General features: G+C 40.7%; 2 pseudogenes; one reads left to right on the top strand and one right to left on the bottom strand.

Moving 5' to 3' along the window:
* Nucleotides 1-18,888, top strand: part of LOC136398436 (T-cell surface glycoprotein CD1b-2-like) — a 260,952-nt pseudogene that overhangs the window by 207,679 nt on the left and 34,385 nt on the right.
* LOC136400724 (T-cell surface glycoprotein CD1e, membrane-associated-like) lies at nt 7,129-10,156 on the bottom strand (annotated as a pseudogene).

Here is an 18,888-nt window from a genome sequence, read left to right as displayed (position 1 = left end):
AATGACATTTACTACCAGTCTATGACCTTCCCTTTAGTTGCTCTTGCCCTTTCAAAGTGGCCCCTACTCCAGAGCCTGATCCCTCAGCCACTGATAAATATTCAAATATATTTCTCCCAACAACGTGAGCAGCAGGTTCAGGTTGAAGTGGGGCCGACAGTCCCCTCTGCAGAATTTCTTACACCTGGTGCAACCCTGGTCTCAGAAAGAAAACAGATAATCCTCTCCTGGAGCTGACATTGCACTCACAGAATGTGGCTAAGCCAATCAAACAGATCTAACACTAGGCTCACAGGGGCCCACATATTAAATGTTTGTGCTCCAAGCCTCTCTCCCTTCCTCAAGTGGGATCTAGTCCAGCAGGGCCGGATATCCAGCACCTGGGCTGCTGACCATGAAGCTCCACCCTACCCAAAGCACATTAGCTGCTGTGCTGGTGCTGATCAAAGAGAGAGAATCCACCTCATCTGGGCCATATGTGAGGAGTCCTTTCTTTGGATACCACTCTAGCAAGGGTTGTTAGGTCCTAAACCAATACTCTCTACAGCTGGCCTCTGGATGTGCCAGCCCTGGACCTCTCTGGAAGGAACCCAGCACAGACCAGTGGGAGACACTGCTTGTGACTGGCCCTCGGCAACCTTCTTGGATCTACAAGCAATCCAGTGTTGGTGGCTGCCTCTGCTGGGCCCAGGTGCACATGGAAATACTAAGCTGCACATTTAGGCTGGCTTTTACCCACACTGGTCCTGGGGAAAAGTCCTCTGAGTCCCGTCTCCTGCAGCCTCTGTCTGCTTGCTGGCTGCTTGTTGGGCTCAGCCACTGAAAAAACCTCTGCTATTGTCTAGAGCTTGTGGCAATTCAGGGAATAAGGAGGGTGGTGTGTGTGGCTCTGCCCCACGGCCCCAGGCTTCAGTCTGTCTAGACTTTTATCACCAACTTTAGTAGGGTGTGGCCCCAGGAGTCTGGTGGGTGTTGCTTCTGAGACCCAGAAGTGTGGTCTGCCGTATTCTGGACAGTTTCTACAGAGTCTGCCCTGAGGTGTAAGCACCAGTTTTGGACTTGGGAGAGATTGGGAGAAAGCTCTGGCCTCAACACCAGAAAACTGAGTTACTGCTGTGCCCCCTGCTTCCTGGCCTCTCAGAATGACCCATCACCATAACTGAGGTAGCAGAGATTCCTGAAGGCAGAGCAGTTGCTTTTCCCCAGGCTGATGCCACTCAGAGGGGACTGCTCCACTTGTGACTGAGGAATTGGAGAATGACTCAGCACAAGGGTTCCCGTGGCCATCACTCACAGTGTCTCTCCCTGAGCCTCCAACTTTACACTCTCCTCACGCAACTCCTCTCAGCTTTCTCTCCACTGGAGCCCCAGGTAAGTGCCTGTGAAAAAGAATTTCAGTGCAGGCCCTTTAAGATGGGGCCTGCCTCTCTGAGAGCTCCATCTCTTTCTTGCAAACAGAATCCCAGCTCTTTTCACCTCCAAATGCTGTGTGAATACTTATTCTTGGCTCTGGGGCTCTAGACTGGGACTCCAGACCTGGGGCTGAGCATTCACACCTGTCAGGGCAACTGTCCCCACAGTGAGAGTCCCTCCAGACCCTCAGCCACCACTTGCTCCTGGGCATGGGGCAGCCCTTTCTGTGTCTCCACCCTTCCGTCAGTCTCAGTGGAGCTTCTTCTGTGAATCTTGGTTATAGACTCCTCTTTGTTTAACACAAAGTTGGTTTTTCAAGATAATTCCTCTTAAATTTAAGTTGTAATCCAATATGATCCTGGGAGGTGACAGTTGGAACATCTGCCTACTCCGTCACCATCTTGGAATCCCTCATTTCAATCTCATTCTTTTCTTGCATCTAGTGTTGATGAGACAACTTGTAACATTCTATTTTACTTCAAGGAAAATCTTTCCTCTAAAATTTTCCATTTTTTTTTATTATTTTCTAATGAAACATCTTATTCCTGAATTATAAAGTGTTTAGTTAATGTGTGAATATCTCATAATTACTTGTTCATTTTATAATGAGGGGAACATAACTAAAAGTTAAGTATTTTAAAGTATACAATCTATTGACATTTAGTTCATTATATTGTTGTGGAATCATTAGCTGTGACAATTTCCAAAATATTTTTATTACCCTAAAAGAATATTTTATATTTATTAAGTAGTCATTTTCTCACACCATGCCACTATTAAACAATAACTTTCTGTCTCTGAGGAGTTACTTGTTCTGGATATTTCATATAAACGGGATCATACAATATGTGTCTTTCATGTCCGGATTCTTTTACTTAGCATAATGTTTTTGAAGTGCTTCCTTGTTCTATCATGTATCTGCCATTCTTTATTTCCTTCCGCATGAAATACTCTTTCCAACCCTTCACTTTTAGTCAATGTGTATCTTTTATTCTGAATGGATCTCTTGTAGACATCATATATACAAGTCTTGTTTTCTTAAATATGCAGCTACCCTTTGTCTTTGGATTGGAGCATTTGACCCATTTACATCTAAGGTTATTAATATGTACTTATTTATTATCATTTTATTCTTTAAACCTATAAATCTCTTTCTCTAGATTTCTCTCTCTCTCTCTCTCTCTCTCTCTCTCTCTCTTTCTTTTCTCTTCTTATAGCAGGCCCTTAAACATTTCTGTCAGTAGTGGTTTTGTGGTAATGAACTCCTTGAGTCCTTTTTGTTTGTCTAGAAGGCATTTTATTTCTGCTTTAATTTTAAATGATACCTTTGTTAGATAGTGTAGTCTTTGTTGTTGGTTTTGTTTTGCATCACATATAATATTTCTCACCAATTCTTTCTGACCTGAAGTGTTTCTGTTAAGATGTTAGATATCAGCCATATGGGGGCTACTTTGTAGGTAATTAATTGACTTTGTCTAACAGCTTTTAGTATTCTTTCTTTGTCTCTTAACTTTGACATTTTAATTATAATGTATCTTAGTGTGGGCCTCCTTAGGTTTGTCTTTAATGAGGCTCTCTGTGTTTCTTGAACTGATGTGACTTTTTTCTTTGTCATTGTATGGAAGTGTTTGTGATTTCTTCAAACAAATCCTCTATCCCTTGTTAATTCTCTTTTCCTTCAGGAACCCCTATAATTTGGATGTTGTTTCTCTTCATGTTGTCACAGAGGTCTCAGAGCTTTTTCAGTCTTTTTGAGCCTTCATTTGTAATACTCTGTTCCTGTGCTTATATTTATCTTGTCCTCTAAATCACTGATTTGATCTTCCACTTCATCTGGCTTGCTGTAGATTCCTTCTAGTGCAGTCTTCATTTCAGATTTTGTATTTGCCATTTCAGACTGGTTCTTTTTTATAATTTCAATGTCCTTTTTAATGCTTACTATCTCTTTGTTTAAGTTCTTTGTGATCATCCATGCTTACTTTAAATCCCTGAGCATCCTAATAACCATTATTTTAAATTTCGTGTTTGGTAGATTGATTACTTCCATCTTTTAGTTCCTTTCCTGGGGAATTCTCTTGTTAATTTATTTGGATTATATTTATTTGTCTTCTCATTTTGTCTGTGTAGTAGGTAGTATTGTCTACTTTCATATTTGTTGTGGTGTCTTTATGAAGAAGATGAGCTCAGTGGTACTGATCTCCAAGCTGCCTGTGTTACTTGCTCTAACAATGCTTCTTGACAGTTATATTTACCTTCTGTTGTATGTGAGTCTGAGTGCCATTGCCCCTTAAATTTGTAGGGTTATCTCTTCAGGTTGGCTGGCTCTAAGTGTCAACCTTGATCATGTGTTTTAGATGGTTTGCAGTTTCTACCCCATTGAGTGTATTTATTTTCTGCTGTGTCTTGTTCTTTCTGAACTCCTCCATTGAATGTGCTGCTTCTGTAGATAGCTGAGTCTAACACTTGTTTGGTCAGCCACCCAACACTATTTGTGTTGGTTCTGGTCCTCTCGCAGGATTCTGGTATGAGTTGGCATCAGCCATTGTTTACCACCCACTCTAGGCCACCTGAAAAATCTACTGCTCTGTTCACTGTTTGTGTCAGCATTTTCTGTGCCAGCGCGTAGTGTGGGTGGTGTCAACCTGTGTATATGTATCAGGTTCCTCTGCTTAGAGTTGAGAGCACCATCTTAAAAGGGCCCAAACTCCATAAATTTTCTCCACTTTTCATCCATTCTACTTCCTCTTGCAGATTCCTGCTTCCCACAGAGTTTTCTGTTGAAAGCTTAGACAACATCACACCATGCACCCCTTCACAGGTTGTAAAGATAGTAGGTTAAGGCAGCTGAGATCAAGATGACATCATTACAGGATCCCTCTATTTCAGGGGGTCTTGGTCAGAAGCTCAGTCTGGGAAAGTGGCTTTTTTCTGCCAGAGTTTAATCCATTAGACACTGATAGATGCTCTAATTATATTTTTCCCCAGTGAGGTTAGCAGCAAGTCAAGATTAGGTGGAGTCAACAGTCTCCTCTACAGAAGTTCTTCCAGCTGGGGAATCCTGGTCTCAGGGAGAAAGACCAAGAATCCTCTACTGGGGCTGACTGTTCCCTTCTAGATAGAAGCTAAGCCCCTCACTTCATTCTAACACTGAGCTCCCAGGAACCCACACCTTGAGTATTCATGCTCTAAGCTTTTCTCCTTTCCTCTGTGGACCATGGCCAGTGTGGCAAGATATTTGGGACCCAGAAAGGCTGACTGTGAAGCTCTGCCCTGTTCAATGTGTGTGCAAGCTGCTGTGCAGAAGTTGACCACATAACGTGGAACTTGCCTTGGCTAGGCCTTGTGTCCAACATGCTCTTTCTTAGGACACACCACCAGCAAGGGTCCTTATATTCTGAACTAATGTTTTCTGTACCTGGCATCAGGATGTCCCTGCCCTGATCATTTCTGGAGGAAACCTGGTGCAGACCAATGGGGAACATTGGCCGTGACTGCCATGACTAGCCCTCAGCAACCTTCTTAGAGTTCCAGGCAAATCAGAGTTTGTGGCTGCCTCTGCTGGGACCAGGTGTACATGGAAATACCAAGCCACACACCTAGGCTGAAATTTACTCACATTGGCCATGGGGTAAAGTCATAAAAGTCCCAAGGTTCCCTAATTTCTGCCTCTTGGTAGCTCTATGTGCTGGCTGCTTTTGGGCTCAGCCACTGAAATAAAACCTCTGGTAGAGTCTAGAGCCTGGGACAATTCAAGGATTAGGAAGGGTGGTGGATGTGGCTCCCATTCCACAGCCCCTGATGTCAGTCTGTTCTGACTTTTTTTCATAGAACTTAGTAGGGTGTGGACCCAAGGACTCTGGTGGGTGTTACCTTTGAGACCCAGAGATGTGGTTTGCCTGCAGTTCAGATAGTTTCTACTGATTCTTTTTTGACGCAGAAGCACCAGTCACAATCATGTGAGAATATGTGGAAAGCTCTGGACTCAATGCCAGGGAACTGAGTCACTGAGGCACCCCCTGCTTCCTGGCTTACTTCTCAGATTGGTGCAGTCTCCTTAAGGTTGGGCAGGGATGTGGAACAGTTTCTTTCCCCAAGGTTGATGTTACAAGGAATGGACAGTTCCACCCAAAAAAGATGAATGATTCAGTATAAGGATTGGAGGTGGAAGTCACCGCAGTCTTTTTTTGGGTCACAACTTCACATTTTCCTCACACAACTCCGTTCCTCTTAGCCCTTTCTCTCCTGAGTCCCAGGCAAGTGGCTGTGAATGAGATTTTTTCACTGGCCCTTTAAGATAAAGCTTGCATCACCAAGAACTCTATCTCTTTTTTTGCAGACAGATTTCCCAGCTGTTTTCACTGCCCAATGTTATGCTGGTACATCTTCTAGGCTATGAGGCTCTACACTGGGGCTCCAGGCCTGGGGCTTAGGACCCTCCCCTTCTGGGAAAACCTCCCTGCATTGAGTCCATTCAGACCCTCCTCCACCGGTCACTTCTGGGACCATTTGATGCAGCCATTTCCTCGTCTCTGTCCTTCCTATCAGTCTCAATGTGGCTTCTTCTGTGATCCTTGGTTATAGACTCCTCTTCATTTAGTGCAAAGTTCATTTTTTAAGATGAATGTTCTTAAGTTTAGTAGTAATCCTTTTGGTCCTGGGCAGTAGCAGTTGAAACATATTCCTACTGTGTTGCCATCTTAGACTCTTTCTTATTTATTTTTTATTGGATGTACTTGGATTTCATTGTTTAAAGAATTAAATAGGTTTTAAATGTACATTTTTATAATGCAACATCTTAATTTGTATTGTGTGTTCACCAGGGAAAGTGAAATCTTTTTTCATCACCTTTTATTTCTATTAGGTTTGGGTCCAGAGCCTTTTACCAATAGCTTCAATTAGCCAGGCTGAACTTTAGGTGACACAGGGCCAAAGAAGTTCCCATGATTCTTTATCTAAGCAATCCTTATTTATGTCTTACCTCCACCCAACTCTGGGACACCCTGAGAGTTAGTCATCCCTCATCACTTATCTGAACATTCTTTACTTAGCACCATCCCACCTCTCCCATTGTTTAAATCATAACAGAGAACAGAATTCTTCCCCCTGAAAGGAGAAAGACACCAAACTCAGTCCTATATAGGACGAGGCTTTTCTTTCTCTCACTGCTGATGCCACTAGGGTCTCAGCCCACTTGGCCACAGAGGCATAAATAAACTTTTTATAAAATTCACCAAGCCTTGTGCATCCCTCCTTTGTTAACCCAACAATCACCCAGTTACCCTTTTCTGCCTCCTCTAACCCTCCTTTTCCCTCTATCCTCTGATAATCACCATACTGTTTTTTGTGTCTATGTGGTTTTCTCTGCTTAATTCCTTCACCTTCTTTACCCAGCCTGCAAAACACCTCGCACCTGACAACTAGACAACTATTAGCCTGTTTTCTGTATCCATGAGTCTGTTTCTATTTTGTTTGTTTATTTTATTCATTAGATTCCAGATGTAAGTAAGATCATCTGGTACCTGTTTTGAGATTTCAACTGAGCCATCCAGGGAAACTGTTGGGGAAGATTCAGAAACAGACATCTAAATAAGACCTTGATGGATCCATAAACAGGTGCAAAGCAGAAAAACATTGTTACATGATAAGGATGAGAGGTCAAGTTTCCAAATAAGTCAGAATCTTTGTCAGAAAAAACTATTTTAGAAAGGCATGCTTTATTTATTAGTATGATACAGGTTCAAGAGAAGTAGACTATAATTTTATGTATAAGTAAAACTAATAACATCACAGTTGGTTCAAGATAATTTTCCATTTCTTCAACAATTTATTTTTGATCCAAGATCTCTGTGCCAGGCAGAGGTGGTTTCCTGAAACTCTGGGCTCTTGGGTGTTTCCTTCCATGGGAGTGGCAGGGCTGGGTGCAGGGGGAGAGCAGACATTCTGATTTGAGCTATAGGAGAAGAAGAGGATTTTAATCTAAAAGACAGATAATCAGAGAGAACAAAAAACAGTAGAGGAAAGAAAGAATAAATGCATAAGTAGTTAAATAAATAAACAAGAAAAGTCTCACCTGTGCTGTTTAATCCATGAGCCCACCACAACCACTATAACCAGAGTAACTGCTATAGCCAAACAGATCAATATCAGGGAGATGGGGTATCCATCTGATTAGGAAAAAAATAATGTCACTCTTTGAGAGACTCTCTATCAAACCTCAGTAAAAGCTTTGCATTTCACAGCTTGGGACCTTCAAAGAGTTTCCTTCCATATTTTCTAGATCCCTTATTTCAATTCTTCCTGAATCTCTATGTCTGATCTCATCCTCTGCTCTCTTTTTTACCAAATTATTTGCTCCTTCTTTTATTTTTCTTTAGCACCTCTAATCTTCTCCTTATCTTTTCTTGAAATTTAATTGCTATGAATGTTCACCATTCCTTACGATTTGTATTTTCCCAATTTTATCCTCTGGTGCATAGCAATTCTATCCATTCTCCAGCTACTCAATCATTAGCCCAGAACTATGGGAAGATTATGATTTCCCAGGAGAGCCCTCATTCTTTCTCACCCCAGTGGATGATTATATCACGGCCTCCCAGGCTGCTGTGTTTCACTCGGCAGTACAGGCCAGAAGCCTGTCCAGCTGCCACATCCAGGGTTACTCGAAGATACCACGTCCCATCAGCATTGGGCAGGACTTCACCTTGTCGAGTGCCCCGCTGCTCCTGTTGACCCCGCATCCACATCACCCACACAGGTTTTGGATGAAAGCCAGAGATGTGGCACACCAGCAGCAGACGGCCAGGACCAGGACTGGAGCCTTTGGTCACCCAAGCCTGTGGCTTCACTGGAAAAAGACAAGAAGAAATGGACTTTAGCAGGGCATCCCACTTTCAGTTTCATGGCTCAGGAACCTTAGCTGTTTTAGCAATCACTCTTTCTCTTGTTGTGGAAGTAGTCCAGAATACACACTCACCTTCTAGCTTCTTATTCTATGCTTCAAAGGGATGACAAATAGTAAAACACTGAAATACAAGGGTTAAGCACTGAAGCTATGAGGGGACAGGAGATTGGACTCACCCTGTCGTTCCAGGTCTGACTTCCCTCCTTGCAGGAGGCCTGACAGAAACCGAGGGCAGGTGTCACTGAGAAGGCCCTGCACAACTTCTTTAATAATACGGAAGCGATTAAGCATCTCACAGACACTCTGAGCCAGAATCCCTGCTCCTGGAGACGGCTTCCAGGAATTTCCTTGGAAACTCAGGAAATCTGATCCTTGATATGCTGTGTTTATAAAACTTTCTGGGGCTTTTCCAGAATGCATTGCACAGCCAGCGGATGCCTGGAACTCAAAGGGATCTGGGGAAAAACAAGGAAGAGATAATTAATACAGATCAAATTGTAGGGAGAAAAAGTCAATTATCTAGAAAATAAAGGAATTCAAGGGAAGAAACTTCTATTGAATGACATGGAAGACTAAAGTTTGGTATTAAAAGTAAAGAAAATCTGCTGGAAGAATATGTTAAAATAATAAAGGAATGTTGAAATAATTAACCTGAAGTGTTAGATGAGAAGACTGTTAGAAAGATAGCAGAGCAGCAGGAAGACCTTACTTGGGAGTTGTTAGGTCCTGGTTAGGTTAAGTGAACACTCAGGGCAGGGAGAAGGAAGGGCAGATTTAGTTGTGAAAGGCTGAGCCTCAGGCCAAGGATTAGGGGAAAAAATCAAAAGGCAACAAATATTACAAGAAACCAGAATATGAGGGTATATTCCAGAGTGTGCAGGGATATGTACACGAAGGTCCTTCTTTGTATTTGGGTGTGAGGGTATGTATATTGTGAATAGTGGTAAAAAAATGAAGCTAAATAATTAAACAAATAAGTAAATAAATTAAAAAGAGTGAGCCAGGGATACAGACACAAGGTCAGGAAGTTTGGATAATGGTCAGAGGCCATATAACACCTGCCCTGGTGGGAACTTTCAGGCAAATATCAGCTTGCAAAAGCAAACTCACATTCAAACTGAAACTGACTGGAAAATGCCTGCACCTCCAGGGGGAAGCTGTGAATGTACAACTGCAATAACGTCAATATGTTCTTCAGCTCCTCCTTGGTGAAATTACCCCCAGCCCAGGGCCACAGGAACTGGATGATGCCCGAGTCAGGGTCCAAGCGATGAGTCTGCAGCTCACCCAGCCAGGCTGAGCCCTCCATATGTTGCCAGGTCTGGTTGGCAAAGGAAGAAATCTGAAGCAAGCGAAAGGAGGGGGGCTCTTCTGTTGCTGGATGATGAGGTGCTAGACCTCGGGTAGCTGAAAGACAGGGAAGTGACAATAGAGAGCGGGTGAAAGGAGTAGAGAAGAGGGGCCCATGGAGGAAATGAAAAATGCAAATACTTAAAAAGTTTGTACATAGTCCCATATCTTTTTCTCCCTGATCCAGATTCTTATCCCCAAAATCAGAAAGAGATGGGGGTCAAGGATGGAGCCTGGCCCTCGCCTGGCATGCAGATTCCAGGGGCATCTAGTAGGAATATTACTCCCTGTCTCCAGACCCTCTCCAGAACTTTTATCCACCCTGCTTTGCCCAACCACAGGTCTCATTCCACCTGGGTTCTTCTTACCCCCTGTACCTGGCCCATGGCAGAGAATTCCCTTGAAGAGCAGGGGCAGAAGCAGCAGCATTGCAGCTCTGGTAGGTAAGGATGCCTCCACAAGACGAGTGCCTGCAGACTCAGAAATCAGCTTCCCCTCCAAACCCTTTTGAACTCTTCTGTAGTAACTACCCTTGCCACCAAAACAAATTAGCCTCTTCCTCTGCTCACTTCCCTGTCAGAGATACCCGACTGCCTCCCTCAGCCACAAGCCTCCCACAGGGTCTCTCATTTCCCCTCCATCTCTTCCATGTCTGGCTACCAGATTTGCTTTTTGCTCTTGTCTGCCTCCAGACCCCTTTATTGCACCAACAAGTATAAAAGGAGTCCTGACTTTGTAACAATGTCTGCAGTATGAAGTCTGGCCGGAAAATATAGAACCTTCTGGTGTTGGGGAACTCAAGCCCACACTTGGATTCTCAGTTTTCTTTTCCATAAAAGATGTAACAGGGCCCTGGCCGGTTGGCTCAGCGGTAGAGCGTCGGCCTAGCGTGCGGAGGACCCGGGTTCGATTCCAGCCAGGGCACATAAGAGAAGCGTCCATTTGCTTCTCCACCCCTCCGCCGCGCTTTCCTCTCTGTCTCTCTCTTCCCCTCCCGCAGCCGAGGCTCCATTGGAGCAAAGATGGCCCGGGCGCTGGGGATGGCTCTGTGGCCTCTGCCTCAGGCGCTAGAGTGGCTCTGGTCGCAATATGGTGACGCCCAGGATGGGCAGAGCATTGCCCCCTGGGGGGCAGAGCACCGCCCCTGGTGGGCGTGCCGGGTGGATCCCGGTTGGGCGCATGCGGGAGTCTATCTGACTGTCTCTCCCTGTTTCCAGCTTCAGAAAAAAAAATTAAAAAAAAAAATTAAAAAATAAATAAATAAATAAATTAAAAAAAAAAAAAAAAAAAAAAAAAGATGTAACAGAAGGTTCTTGTAGTGCCTCATGGATTGAGCAGTGTCCCCACTCCTGATCCCCCTGTGGTTCTGCTCCTTTTGTCAGTTTCCAGATTTCTTTCTACCTCTTCTTGGTTTCCTCTGTATTATTCTATTTATCCATTATTTTTTGCTCTGCTGTCTACTGTCACTCTTCTTATTACCTCTCCTGTTCTCCCTGTCCCCTCCCCACTACCTTCTGTCTTTTAAGCTTTCTCTTCTCAAAATCATTATTAAAAGACAGTAGGTACTATGAATGAAGCTGTAGAATGAACAGGCACATGTCTATAATCCACAGCGAATATATATAAATAGCAGCAGTGGCAATACAGACAGTCAGGTAATCTGAGGAAAACATCCTTTTGCTCAGTTTCTCCAGTCAGAGCAACAGTCACTCTTATAAGTTTCCACTGCATGCTTAACCAGGACGTAGTGAGCTGATCAGTAGATGGATGTTTATTAATGTTGTGTGAGTGGGTTTATCAGGGATGCACAGGGGCTTGGGCTCCCACTCTACCCTAAATGAGTTGAGTGTGTCTCCAGGTTCCCGAGTATCAGGAGCAGTCATGTAGCCCTCCCCTCACAGATTATGTCCTGGAAGCCCTGGTGTCTCCTTGGTGTGTCTAGTGAGTGAAGAGTTTTTTTGGAGGCAGAGAATGACTCCAGGGAGTGGACTTTACACAGAAGAATTAATTATTGTTTTGAGTTTTTATTTTTGTTTTTTTCATTGATGTTTGCTGTCCAACCTGCAGATAGTTTAAATAATATTTCTTTGGTTTCATAGACACATTCCACTAACATTTAGTAAGAGCCCATCTGGTGTCAAAAGATATGTCAGACACTAAGATTTCAGAGAGAAGTGCTTAAGAGAAAATGAAAGTAAATGAAAACACCCAATCTACAACCTCTACATTTATAATATAAATGACTCACAGAATTGTGCTCAGAGTTATTAGAAATAGTTTACACTTAATCTCATCCATTGCTTCTGACTCTCAGATACTGGTTCAGACACCTCATGTTCAATGCTGTGAGAAAATATGTCAGAACTTTAAGGTAATGAGATAATCTTAAATTTTTTTTGTTCAGGTAAATTATCATTCACATCTGAGGGCCAAATAACTCTATTTGAAATACTCAAAATATCAAAGAATATGCAATAGAACTAGATTATGAAACTAATGATTGAAATAAAACCAACGTTAACCTGAATAATGCAATAAGTACTAATATAAATTTAGTTTTGTAAATGAATGGACTACATCAAACTGAAAGGTTTCTGCACAGAAGAAACAACCATCAACATGAAAAAAAGGTAACCGACAAAAACTTAGAAGATATGTGCGAACATGATCTCTGATTAGGGGCTAAATCCAAATATACAGAGAACTTATACAACTCAACAACACAACAAAAAAAATGTCCATATTTAAAAATGGACAGAAGACCTGAAAAGACAATTTTCTCAGGAAGAGATAGCAATGGCCTAAAAATGTATGAAAAATGCTCAATTTCACTAGTCACAAGAGAAATGCAGATCAAAACCACAGAGTTACCATCTCACACCTGTTAGGATGGCTGTTATCAACAAGATTAGCGGTAACAAGTGTTGGAGAGGATGCAGAGAAAAAACAAAATTTTCATCTACTGCTGGTAAAAATGTAGACTGATATTGCCCAGGGGTCGGGAACCTGTGGCTCTTGAGCAAGATGTGCCTCTTTTGATGGCTGCATCTGCCTCGCAGACAAATCTTAAATTAAAAAAAATGTTAAAAATATAAAACATTCTCATGTATTACAATCCATTCATTTCCTACCTCTCATGTTCATGGTTGCGGGTGGCTGGAGACAATAACAGCTGTCCTCTGGGACAACACCAAATTTTTATTGAATAATGTGTAACGTACATGGGTCGTTTAGAGGTCAGGACATAAACTTCCCTCCTTTTGATCATATAGTCAGCTAGCTAATTGCAGAAACCCTTTTGATGAAGAAGATGGCTAAAAGAAAAAAGGATGAGGAGTATCGTACTTTTCAGCAGGAATGGACAGAAGATTTCGCCTTCGTGGAGAGAGCAGGTTCTGCAGTGTGTCTAATATACAATGATAAAATTTCACTGAAGAAAAAGTCAAATATAAAGTGGCACTTAAACTCACGCCATACTACATTTGCATCAAAATATCTAGTCGGGGACAGCAGGAAGAAAGCATGTCAAGAGCTACTGAGAAGAGTGCAAGCTAGTCAGCAACAACTCTGTGTTTGGACCCAACAAGGTGACTGAAATTGGGCTAGCTTTGCTGGTGCTTTAGCAATTGTGAGAAACAGAAAGCCATTCACAGATGGGGAGTATGCCAAAACATTCATGCTTGATGTTGCCAATGAACTTTTTGACGATTTTTCAGATAAAGACAAGATAATCAAATGAATAAAAGACATGGCTCTGTTGGCAAGAACTATTCACAATCGTACCATCATGATGGCAAATCAAACTGAGGCAACACAAGTGAAGGACACAAATGCAGCACGATTCTTTTGTCTCTTTGGATGAGTAAACAGATGTAAGCCATTTATCCCACTTCAGCATGATTGCAAGGTATGCTGTTGGTGACACACTGCATGAGGAAAGTCTTGCTGTTTTGCCAATGAAAGAGACAACGAGAAGGGAGGATTATTCAAGTCTTTCACTGTGTTTGCTAAAGAAAAAAATCTACTGATGGATAAACTTATTTCGATGTGTACTGATGGTGATCCGTGCATGGGAAAAACAGCAGATTTGTAGAGCTTCTACGTGAACATGAAAAGAGGCCCATCCTAAGTTTTCACTGCATCCTACATCAGGGGGCGCTTTGTGCTCAGATGTGTGGTGAGCAGCTTGGTGAGATGATGTCGCTGGTCATTCGGGTGGTCAACTTTATTGTTGCCCAAGCTTTAAATGATCACCAGTTTAAAACTGCTGGATAAAGTTGGGAATAATTATCCTGGTCTGCTTCTGCACAGCAATGTGCATTAGTTGTCAAGAGGGAAGATGCTCAGCTGGTTTGCGGCTTGTCTAAGCGAAATCCGGACTTTTCTTGAAATAAATAATGTTGAGCATTCTGTGTTAGCTAACATTGAGTGGCTTCTGAAGTGCTACTATCTCGTGGTCAAAACTGAACATCTGAACTAGCTCAATGTGAAAATGCAAGGCATTGGAAATACAGTCTTATCCCTTTAACAAGCAGTGTTTGCATTTGAAAACAGGCTGGAACTCTTTATCACCAACATTAAAACAGGTCATTTACTACACTTTGAAAAACTGAGAGAGTTTAAAAATGCATGAACAGCAAGTGACCCTGCTCAACATCTTGATCTCCAGCAGCTAACGGGCTTCACATCTAACCTCATGCAGTCATTCAAAGCGTGTTTTGGAGAATTTCATGAGCACGTTGATCTTTTTAAGTTCATCACCCATCCATCAAGTATGCAGTGGACAGCGCCTATCTGAGTTAATCCCCGGTATCTCTGTCAGAATATTTGAGCTACAAGCTGCTGACCTGAAGGCCTCAGACATGTGGGTGAATAAGTTCAAGACACTGAATGAAGATTTGGAAAGACTTGCACGACAGCAAGCAGAGTTGGCGAGCAAACACAAGTGGGGAGAAATGAAAAATCTTCAACGTGCAGACCGGCTGATTGTCAAAACTTGAAACACGCTTCCCGTCACATACGATCACGTTTAATGGATGGAAGTCTCAATGCCTGCATGAAGCTTAACCTCACCATGTATCAGCCAGACTACAAAGCCATCAGCAAAACCATGCAGCACCAGAAGTTGTATTAATGGTAAGAAGTACTTTATTCATCATTGGTTAAAAACAGCATAACAACGTTATTAAAAAGAATTCAGAGACTTATTGTACTTTAAAAGTGTTGGTCTTACATAAAATGCAAAAATTTACTTGTATTTAGTGTTGAACATATTGTATGGCTCTCACGGAATTACATTTTAAAATATGTGGCGTTCATGGCTCTCTCAGCCAAAAAGTTTCCCGACCCTTGACATAGCCACTATGAAAAAAGTATGGAGTTTCCTCAAAAAATAATATGTAGAATAGAAAACAGAAAGCAACAAGCAAACAAAATGAACAAACACAGTCACAGGCAACAGTGGAGCGATTATCAGAGGGGAAGCGAAATAAGGAGAGATTGAAGAGGGTAAAGGGGATGAAATATATGGTGACATGAAAAGACTAGACTTTAGGTCATGAAACATAATGCAATATACCAATGATTTATTATAAAATTGTACACTTGAAATTAATATAATGTTATTGACCAATGTAACCTCAATAAATTTAATTTTTAAATTTATTTTAAAAATATATAGTTAACCTTATGACCCAGCAATCCCTCTACTGGGTATATACCCCCAAAACTCAGAAACATTGATACGTAAAGACACATGCAGCCCCATGTTTATTGCAGCATTGTTCACAGTGGCCAGGACATGGACACAACCAAAAAGCCCGTCAATAGATGACTGGATAAAGAAGATGTGGCACATATACACTATGGAATACTACTCAGCCATAAGAAACGATGACATCGGAACATTTACAGCAAAATGGTGGGATCTTGATAACATGATACAAAGCGAAATAAGTAAATCAGAAAAAACCAGGAACTGCATTATTCCATACGTAGGTGAGACATAAAAGTGAAACTAAGAGTCATTGATAAGAGTGTGGTGGTTACGGGGAGGAGGGGGGAATGGGAGAGGGAAAGGGGGAGGGGGAGGGGCACAAAGAAAACAAGATAGAAGGTGACAGAGGACAATCTGACTTTGGGTGATGGGTATGCAACATAATTGAACGACAAGATAACCTGGACTTGTTATCTTTGAATATATGTATCCTGATTTATTGATGTCACCCCATTAAAAAAATAAAATTATTAAAAATATATATATACATAGTTAATCTTAAATATTATTTAAATATACTTATAAATTTAATACATTTGATTGATATTTCAGAAAGAAGTAAATAATCAAAGAATTAAATTCCATATTACTTAATTCCCTGGTGAGGTTGATAAAAAGGGAGGGAAATAAGTTTTATATCAATTTATATCTTGTTGACCACAAGACAATAACATAGAGCTTGTCAGAAAAATTTATTTAAATTATAATTTTTATGAGAGACCTGATTTAATCTCGGTGGTGGAGAACAACAGCCTTTTGTTTTTCTCGAAAATGTGCAAATGATTTAAATATTTATTTTAAAATGATGAATACATTCTTTATCATTCTAGTAAATAATGAAAGGATTCTAAGGAAGAGAAACCTTAAAGAAGTCCTTCAAAAGGACAACAGATAAAATCACTCACAATCCACAGCCCAGAAATTATGCAAAAGAAAACTAATGCAAATCCAAACATTGCAATAAAATGTTTCAGTGTTAATTAGAGCTTTGTTATAAGACACAGAAGTTGCCCTTTCAATCCTTGGTCGTGGCTCACATAGGAACAGATCGATGTTCTTGTCTTTTTCTTGCTCTCTTTGTTCTCTCTCTAAAATCAATGAAATAAATATTTTAAATAATTAAAAATAATACAAATATAAGGGATATTTACAAATACTATAAATGGAAATGAAACATAAAAGTATAATAATCAGAGACTTATTTACTTATTTTAAAATTTATATTGAATTTATAAGGATAACATGGTTTAATAAAATTATATAGTTTTCAACTGTACTGTTCTATACTACATTCTCTGTATTTTGCAGTATGTGTTTACCACCTCAAATTAAGTCTTCTTACATCAGCATGTATTTGACCCTCTTGACCCTTTTTTCTCACACCATGACATCTCGTCCCTGTGGTAACCACCATGCTTTCTGTTGTCTGTGTCTGCATGTTTAAGTTTGTTTTCTTTGTTCATTTGTTGCTTTCATATTTATATCCCACATATCCATGAAATCCTCTGATTCCTGACTTTTTCTATCTCACTTTTTTCACTTAGCATACTATTCTCAAGATCCATACATGTTGTCTCAAAATTAAATATTTTTTTTCTCATGACTGTGTAGTATTTCATTGTATTTATGTACTGTTTTCTACAGTGGTTAAAACAATTTCCATTAGCAGTGTATGAGGGGTTTTTATTTCTCCATCACCTCTCCAACACTTATTATTACTTGTCTTACATATAATAACTAAATAATTATTTATTAACACTGGTTTTATGGAATTTCAAGCTTTAAAAGCAGTTGTTCATATGACAGCAATCCAGGAATTTCTCTCATGGAGGAGAATATGTTTGCCAGGGAAGGTATTTTATCCTGAAAACAGGCACAGTACTTGCAAGAAAAGCAGATGGGGAAAAAATAACTAGATGCCCAATTGTACTTTGTTTTTGCTAAAAACTTAAAGATCAATTGCTTCATGTACATAAAAAGGTAAAGGGGTACAAGGGTGTATTCTGAGCAGCAGCCACCTAGTTCTACAGAAAGTTCTAGTATATGTGACATATTTTAAAATTTTATCTGAAGAAAATAAAAGCATAAGATCCTACATGTTTTTTCTATAAAGAGATGAAGGGACTGTCTGCCTTACAGATAGCAAAGCATGCTAGAAAGTAGGAAATGTGTGGAGACCTACATGAGAGAAGTGGATATTGAAGCTTGGGGTTAAAGGAAAAAATAGAAAAGGAGACAAAACAAGAGAAGGCCATGATAAAGGTGCCATATTGAAAAATTATCTTGTTTATCAAGCAAGTGAAGGATTTTAAATATGAGTGTGATATGGTTAAAATATAATTTAGAAAAGTTTTCTAATTCACGTTGAGATTTGCAATCAGACAGTGATGAAAGCTACAAGGCAGATAGATGACTTCAGTGACCCGAACAAAGGCAGTAGCAGTGAGGCTGCAGAGTAGAAAGAACGAAGCATGGTGGTAAGCAGGATTAGTCAAACAAAGTGTGACCAGGAGAAGATAAAATGATGTCACTTATTAAAATAGACAACACAATTTGGGTGGGAAGATAGTGAGATATGCAGTCAATTTGGGTCATGTTGAATTTGAGGTCCCGGCTGGAGGTGTTTTTGTGATTCATGGCAGGCATATGGGTTGTTGCAAGGAGGTGTTAAGGGATACACAATATCTGCTGAGCATGTGGCCATAGAAAGCTGAGTAGATGTCTGTGAATCTATCACTTAAATAACATTTAAAGTTAACTTGAATCAGTGTTGTTGTGTCTTTTAAAGTGTTCAAGTTTCTTGAATGTATTTGCAGGATATCTTTGGTCAAAACATTCTCCACAAACAATGTTTCAAGTTTATGATGTTCACTCCCATTAATACTTTAAAAAATTGAGTTGTGCATGTTTCGGCCTATGGCATTAGCGTTGTACTTAAGACTATGTGTGCAACTGAGTTGCACACATGGGAAGAATACGCAGTAACACAGAAAATGAGTGAGGGAGTTGGCAACCCTCAGTATGCTTACCTTTGCCATTTTGGACCTCGAGAAGCACAATTGTTCCATTTTAGTTACTAGAGTGTGTTTCAATTTACCCTAAATAAGGATTACATCACTGTTGTAGGAGCAGAACTGTGTCGTAACCCAAGGACCCCTGTATTTTTTTTTTATTAATTAAATATTGAGCACTTACTCTGTGCCAGATGTTTGCAAGCATACAGTGACATGATAATAAACCATAGGAAGAATGGACCAAGTCAAGGATATTAAATGGAATTCCCATAGAGTGATGGTAGATCTGCATTCTGAGAGAAGATGAGGAGTTAATCTGATAAGAGAACACAGTATATGCTAAGACCCAGTAAATACAGGGAGTATATACCTCTTGAGGAACTAAAAAAAAGTGCAATTCATTAATATATATAGTTCATAACACAAAATTTCCC

This window comes from Saccopteryx leptura, chromosome 3, assembly GCF_036850995.1.
Source record: "Saccopteryx leptura isolate mSacLep1 chromosome 3, mSacLep1_pri_phased_curated, whole genome shotgun sequence".
Taxonomy (NCBI): Eukaryota; Metazoa; Chordata; class Mammalia; order Chiroptera; family Emballonuridae; genus Saccopteryx; species Saccopteryx leptura.
This window is presented reverse-complemented; position numbering and strand designations above follow the sequence as displayed.